The sequence below is a fragment of the Lissotriton helveticus genome, chromosome 6 (genome assembly GCF_964261635.1).
Source record: "Lissotriton helveticus chromosome 6, aLisHel1.1, whole genome shotgun sequence".
Classification (NCBI taxonomy): Eukaryota; Metazoa; Chordata; class Amphibia; order Caudata; family Salamandridae; genus Lissotriton; species Lissotriton helveticus.
Window position 1 is genome coordinate 82,207,662 of NC_136067.1, and position 8,543 is coordinate 82,216,204.

Genomic DNA, 8,543 nt, shown 5'->3' on the forward strand with positions numbered 1-8,543 from the left:
AAATACATAATAAAATACATAACACTAATATAAATTTCGATATTAGTAACATTGATTCTTTTGCTATTGATATTACTAACATCAATATTAACAAAAACAATATTTCTTACCTTCAGGTCGATATTCTGGTCATCGATATTCTTGATTTCGATATTCTGTCCCTACGGTATTTGCAACTCGATATTTCTGTAGGTTGATATTTAAAAGTCGATATTTAGACTGTGCACCGGGCTTAAGCATGTATTATGCCACCCATGGGAGGCCACTAACGTTGTGACTACAAGCCAGCCATTGCAGCCTGTGTAAGCTGGTGCTAACACCACTTATGACATATTTACGTTTTCTTATATCTTAGGTCACTACACTTAAAACCTATAATTCACCCCCTAAGGCAGGTCTTTAAATCGTGAAGACATGGTGCTCGGTTGTAAGAGTGAAGGTGCCCCTGCATGAGCAGGACACCCCTACAAACAGTCCATTCTCCAGGTATTGTAAGTGCGTCAGCCATTATGATACATATAGTGGCCATGCGTCATTACGCAATAGCTAACTATAAACTGGCTGTAACGAACACTGGCATGGTTGGTATCAAACATGATGGAATCATACTCCAGTGTTGGAGGTATGATTCCATGCCCCGCTGGGCTCCTCTGGGAAGCCCTCCGCGCTGTTGGTTCCAGTCTTCCAGAGTCTGACAGCAAGCTATGGCTGCTGCCAACCACAAACACGATTCTGCCCTACTGTTGCTGAGCCAAGCTCAAGCAGGGGAAGGAAACACAATAGGTTTCCAGTTACAAGGAGGTGTGACACCCTCACAGATAGGACTAAGGGGCGCATTAGGATGGCGGGCCCGCCACAATGGTAGGAATGCTGGATGCGCCCGCCACTGTGGCGGGCGCATCCTAATGCCACCATCGGGACCCCCGCCCTTATGGCAGGCGGTCACTTTTTCCGATGGGATGGCGGGCGGACAAAGTCCGCCCTTCATCCTAATGGGGGCCTTAGTGTATTGGGCTAGGGTGGGGGCACTTGCCCACATCACTAGACTGCTTTGTAGAGAACATGTGGTGCCCTCCTTGCATACTCCAGTTGGAACCAGTTCAGGGAGCCGTTGGCACCACCTCTGGCATGAAACTGGACAAAGGAAATGGGAGTATCCTCCCCACTGTCCAGCCCCTCCTCTGGAGGGACCCTTTGAATTGTTCCAACCCTTTCCTTAGAGTACTTGAGGGCTTACCTGTGGGTGGCTCTTCAGAGTCGTGGTGGGACAAGATTCAAATCCAAAACCACTTCATCTTCAACCATCTGGGCACTTTGGATTACGTTGGTCTTTACTTTGGGAAGCAAAACTGCATCTGGAAGACTCCTGCTGCTCTTGGACTTGTCGTTCTGCTAGTCTTATGCGTTGTCTGTGCCTGTGCTACATACATGTTCTTCTCCATGCCCGTGGGCTTCCAGAACACCAGAAGGAATATCCCTTGGAGTGAAGGAGTAACACCCCTGCATCTGCAGTGAAGCTGACAGGTCTGCTGTTCCTGAGCTCCCACGGACTCCCAAGGGTTCTGCAACTCTCTCGAGGCCTGGACTGTCTTCACAGCAAGTTTGAAGCCAGTATCCCTCGTCGGTACAGCTGGAGCAGTACCCCTGTGCAATGCATTGACTTGCCACTGTCAAAGTTTGTTGACTCTCTTCTCCAGAGATCTTCGGGCTCTGAGATGCGCCAGCCTCCAGCATCTCTTGCTACCAAGATATTTGTCCTCACCTCATTCTCTGCCCTATGGGCCTGCATCATTGGCGAGCTGCTCGAGGCCCTCTTGTAACCTCTGTGCCTTCGTCCTGTGGGTCTCTGGCTCCAGTGGGCTCCCCTGTTTGCTCGGGCTTACTCTGACTTACCTGCATTTGGTGAGTCCCTTGGACCTTGCTTCTCCAGACACTCTACCTTTTTCTTCTGTCACGCTTGTTGCCTCTGCAAAGGCTTGTTGGTGCTCTTGCTGGACACCAACCCCCTGACATCCAAAGTGGGACAGCCCCCGATCTTCCACAGCATTGCTTGGTCCACGCAGCTGCAACGCCATGGTCACAGTCAACTCTCCCGCATCTTCCGACATCGGTGGACATTCGTCTTCCGTGCCTTCTGGTCACTCCTGAGTGGCATAGACTCTATCCCCTCTACTTGCAGGTACCTCTCTTCCTGAATCCACCCTTAGGTTCCAACAGACTCTTTCATCTTCTTCACCAATGGCATCTTTAATGAAGTCCTACATTGTGGTTACCGACGGGTGACTCTCTAACCTTCCATCTTCAACAGGGTTTCTTCAGGGTCTTTTGGGAAGGGTCCTTCTTCTTGTAAACTGCAAATGTGACTTCCTCATTGGCTTGTACTGAGCACAAAATCGTGTTTCCACTCTGCACACAGCCTCCGTGGAGTTCCTGAGTACTTACCTTGGGTGGTTCCTAGGGTCCCTGTCTCTTCTAAGTCTTCTGGATCCAGTCTCGACTTACTTAGGACGCGGTTCGCATACCACTTTATTAGTATATGGTTTGGCCTACCCCTGCAGACCACTGTGTATTTGTGCTACCTATGTGTTTTATTACTGAAGTATTGTGTGTTTTGTGATTATGTCTCCAGGGAGGAGATATTGCAGTGCGTTAGTGAGTGTTTATAATAAATACATATTATTTAAAAAAAAAAACTTTTTATTGAAACATAAATCACACATACAAAACCAACAAGAAAATCTCAGGGAAACCAAGACATTACAATATATCGGTACGAAAGAAAAATCTGAATTACATGTTCCACCTTAAAGTCTCAGGGGTCAATGGTTTCGGGCACTTCTTCATCAGGACTGGGCTCAGGGGGGGAGCAGATATCACCTCTGTAACTGTTCCACGCTCCCCAGATCTTCCCCCACTTACGAGGGCACCCTCTTGCGACATATACCGACTTTTTCCGCACCATACACCAGTCCAGGTCCTCTGCCCACTTGGTGACCCCGGGCGTTTGACTAGCGCCCCAGAGCTGAGCAATGTTACGTTTGGCAACCATATTCGCCAATGTCACCCATTGTTTCTGGGACACATTCAAATCAGACGGCTCCCAAACATTCAACAGACAATGCCGAGCCTCGGGCCTCATTTCAATTCGCAACACCTGGCTCAGCTCCACATGTATGGTCGACCAAAATTCCAAGATATGCATTAGGGTACCATCTTCTGCCCACCCCCTTCGACACGCACCACTATCAGCACGTCCCATGCGAACCAGGCGCGGTCCCGTGATGTAGGATCTGTGCAGGAGTTTCAACTGAACCAACCTCAGCCGCATCTGAATCGCTACCACCTTGGGAGAGGCTACCGCTTCTGTCCAGTCTTCATCATCTAATTCCAATCCATCTTCACACCACTGTGCCCTGATCTTCCGCAGTGGATCCTCTGAATGATTCACCAGCTTGCGATATATCAGTGACCATCTAATACTCGGTCCTCCAGAGGCGAAGCCTCTGGAAGAACCGTTCCCTTAGGGACATGTGTGACCAACACGTGCCTCACCTGTAGGTATCGGAAGTATTCGTTTTGGTGCAATTGGTACTGGGCCACTAAGGACTCAAACGTGTGGACCGTGCCCTTCTTCCAAATGTCCACAATCCTCACAATACCAATTAAGTCCCACTTGTCAAAGCCCTTCGACTTCCACATACTGCCCAACTTCTCCGAATTCAGTAAAGGGGTGGCAAGCGTAAGCCTACCCTCCCACCCCAAACATTTGTTATCAATATGCCAGACGCGCACCGCATGAGCAGTGGGACCCGTCAGTGGGAATCTACTCGGCCTGGAGTACAAAGCCCTCTCCAATGAACCACCAGGCGCCTGACCCCGATCCATTGCGTATCCAGGGTCGCCAGGGATCCCGTATACTATGTTATTCACTGCAGCCAGCTGAGAGGCCCAATAGTATTTACGAATGTCCGGGAGCCCGATACCACCATCGTACCAAGGAAGGGTCAACTTGCTGTAGGCAATCCGAGCACTACCCCTCAGAGAAGCCGTCTCTGGAGGGCCTCTATCTCCTTGAAGTAGGCCACCGGCACTAGGTCCATCGAATTCTGCAACGCATATAAAAACCGAGGAATCATTATAAACAAGACCGCCCTCCCAAGCAGAGAGAGCGGAAGGGACCTCCAATGCTCCACATCTGCCCTGCACCTAGTCAATAGAGCGACCAAGTTCCGATCATACCGCAGCTGCGGGTCTAGCGTCACGTATATGCCTAAGTACTGAAACCCGACTTTTTCTAACCGCACCGGACAAGACTGCGGAATCACCAGAGGATCCCCTGCCACTACAAACATCACCGACTTATCCCAATTAATGACCAGTCCAGAATACCTTCTAAAAACGGCTAAGACATCCAGGAAGACTCCGAACGACTCCCTAGGTCTAGTAAGGCATAGCAAGACATCATCAGTGTAAAGTGAAATCTTGTCTTCCCACTCCGACGTCCAACGCAAACCCGAATCGATCTGTCCCAACGCACCCACGCGGCAAGTGGCTCCATCGCAAGCGCAAACAGCAGGGATGACAGCGGACATCCCTGTCTCGTCCCTCTCCCGAGCTGAAAATCGCGGGACTTGCAGTTATTAACTATTATTCTGGCTAAAGGCTTGGAATACAATAGGCAAATCCATCCAATAAATTCACTGCCGAACCCCAGCTTCCCCAAGAAAGCAAACAAATACTGCCATTCCACCCGATCAAAAGCCATCGACGCATCCAAAGAGACCAACACCGTCTGTTCATGTATCTTCGAGGCGCCTCCCAGGACCCCCTGCAGGCGACGCAGATTCAACGCCGTATTCTGATGTGGCATAAACCCGGACTGATCGGGGTGAATCAAAGTCGTGATCACCTGAACAAGTCTAGTCGCCAAAAGCTTCGCAAGGATCTTAGGTTCCGCGTTCAACAGCGATATAGGCCTGTACGAAGAGCACTGCGTCTTAGGTTTGCCCTCCTTGTATAAAACCACTACGTTAGCAATCCGCTGATCGTACGGGAGCTCTCCCACTTCCCTACTCTCTAAAAACATAGCACGTACGTATGGAGCCAACTTGTTAGCATTTAACTTGTACAATTCAATGGGAATCCCATTCGGACCAGTCGCCTTGCCCGATTTAACCTGCCTAATCGCTTGGGCCACTTCGTCATCCGTGAACGCGGAGTCAAGGTAATCCCTATGGTCCTCTGACAGACAAGGCATGACTATGTCCCTAATCAGTTCACCATTTTCCGCCTCCAAGTAAGCACTCCCCGTTGTATACACCGCCTGATAATAGTCGGCGAACTCATCTACTATCTCCTGCGGGTCTGTTAACAGATGTGACGACTTATCTTCTAACTCCAGCACCAACATTGAGTTCCGCTCCCCTCTCTCAAGCCAAGCTATCAATTTTCCGGCTTTGTCCCCGTGTTCATATATTTTACTCTGCACAGCCGCCTGACTAGCCACTGCCTTATTGCATACTAACACATGATATTCCTCCTCACGAAGGCGCAACTGATGCAGGTCCTCTGGAGCCCTCGACTCATTGAACTTCTCCTCTAAACTCAGAATTTCTGCCTCCATCCGGACCACATCTGCCAGCGCCCTCTTCTTCTTCCCCGCCACCAGGGACATCACCTCCCCTCTCGCCACTGTCTTGTATGCCTCCCACAGTGTCTGCGCTGATTCAACGGAGCCAGCATTCTCTTGAAAATAACTATCAGACATACGGAGGACATCTTTCCTAATAGCCTGGTCTTTCAATTGCCACGCGCTGATAGGAGCCACCCTGCCAGCCGCCGGCAAATCCAATCGGATGACTAGCCATAACGGAGAATGATCAGAAATACCCCTCCCGAGGTAACGCGCCTCACAAATCGTAGGTGTCATCGCTGCGGGGAGTAGCGCGTAATACAACCGAGAGAGACTACCATGAGCCGCGGATACATGAGAATAATGAGTAGCCATCGGGTGACGTGCACGCCATCCATCAACCAAACCCAACGACGCCAGGAAGTCTGGCAGCCACCGCTGTGATGGGCGGAGCACTCGAGGAGGGCAGGGATCTACTTCCCCATCCAGCACAGAGTTAAAATCTCCACCAATCACCAGGTCTCCCAGAGGAAGAGAAAGAAAAACATTCCCCAGATCACGATAAGTTTCAGCCTGCAGGCCCGGTGCCACATACACCGACAACAAAGTCACATTACGGCCCCCAACCAATCCTGAGACCCCAACGTATCTCCCCCTCTGGTCAACCCAAGTGTTTTGCACCGACAGTGGAAAGGAGTTCTTGACCAAGATTCCCACTCCCCTGCACCCCGTTTTAAAGCCTGCATGTACCACCAACTTATAGCCACCTCTGTGAAGAGCCAGACATTTATTTCCAACCAAGTGCGTTTCCTGGAGAAGCACTATGTCCGGGCCATGTCTCCTAACGAGCTGGGTCACCATCCCTCTCTTGATCTTGTCCCCCAGGCCATGAACATTCCAACTCAGTACCTTCATTCCGGTCCCCTGGGAACTACGTGTCTCTGCACCTGTACAGTTCAAAATACAATAGCATGGTGACTCCTGAGATCAAAAAACATAAAAGAAAAAAGAAAAAACACACTCTCCTCAACACAACCAAGCCCCCTCCCCCCACCCTGCACCCCTGCACTCGGCCATCGCCAAACCCTAACTCGCAGTGTGCCTGTCGCCCCTCACACAAACTAACCCCTATCTAAATATAGATTTGAGGAGGAGTCCAGTATCCCGGATCCCCACCGACCCCCCATATCCGACACTGGTAGCAAAGTCAATCAGGAGAATATGCACTCAACAGTATACCACCCCCTCCCCCCCCCCCGAAATTCCACATCCCCACTGCCCCAAATAATGTCACTGGTCTTCCGTCTCTTCCGCCTCTTTGCCATCACGCTCCTGAGACTCCGTCCGAGTCGGTAGTCCATATACCCAATCTGACGCCGCCTCCGGATTATCAAAAAACCAAGTCTTTCCTTGCACCTCCACTCGAAGCTTTGATGGATACATCAGGGCATATTTATACCCTTTAACTCGCAGCCGTTGTTTAACTCCTAAAAAACGATGCCGCTGTTTCTGCACCTTTTGAGTGAAGTCAGGATAAAAGTTCAGCGACGAGTTCTCAAATTGCAGAGGTCCTTTCAACCTTGAGGCCTGGAGGATAACATCTCTGTCCCTAAAATTAAGGACCCTCACAATCATCGGTCGGGGAATAGCACCCGGACGCGGTCTCCCTCCTGGGACCCTATGTGCCCTCTTGACCGTGAAAAGGGAACTCAGGCCTTTAGGCTGCAGATGTTTGGTGATAATGTCTTCCACGAATAAGTCAGGGGCATGTCCCTTGGCATTCTCCGGTACCCCGGTAAGGCGAACATTATTCCTTCTGGCTCTCCCTTCGAACTCATCCAGTTGCCAACCCTGTACCTCTCCAGCGGTCCTTAAGTTGCGCACTTCCCGCTGGATCTCCACCACATCGTCCGTCAGGCTCGCTGTCTTTATGTCTATGGACTTCACCTTCTCATTCGTTTTGGTGAGATCTGCCCGGATCAGGTTGACCTCAATGGTCACAGTGTCCAGTTTGTGGTCCAAAGACTGCATCTGTTGGCCAAGAGAAGTACGGACCCCCTCAATGTCCACCGCACCGCCATCTTGTATCCGGCCAGACGCTCCAGGCGAACCCTTCGTAACAGTGAATAGATCTAGTTTGTTAGATTGCACTGTACGGCTTGTTCTGGACAATTTCACCTGGGCCTTCTCTACCTCCGGTCTGGATGCCATTGCTAGGACCAGGTTAGCCCCAAGAGCGCAATCCCTCCGTCTTCGCTCAGCAGAATGTAGTCAACCACCTGGCCACCACCTCAAAGACAGCGTATTCGTACACTACCGTCCAGTGCACCAGGGGGGGGATGTTCTCATCAGGGGGGGAGGATACCCCAAAGAAGAAGGCATCCACAATCTGTCGTCCGCGACAGGTTGCCCAAAACGGGAGTCCGGGCCGGCCACTTCCGGTCGATCGATCCGATGTTGTTCAACTTGGGGCCGGGTCACCTCCCATCCAAGACCCCGGTCCCCCTCCGGCTCAGGCCCCGATCTCTCAGTCACCCCAACTTCACTACCCGTCGTCAGATTCGACCGCGGAAAGTCTCATTCGGGGCCTCTACCAATTATTCATCCAGATCCGTGTCGAAAAATCAGGATATGTTACAGGATATTCCCGGCGGTTGCGGGGGTCTCGGGAGCCCCGAGCTCATGCGGCCATCTTGGACGCGCGCCAAGCTCCTCCTCAATAAATACATATTTTTATAACTACACTGTGTGGTTCTTTTTCACTTAACCTACACTATATGATTAGTACTGGTAAGAGAAGCTGCTTCATACTTCTTCTGGACTAAGTCTGAAGGCTGCTCTCCACAGCCACACCTTAGAGAGCTTTCTAAGGTTGTCTAAGACCACTACAATCACCATAAGGGTTGTCTGG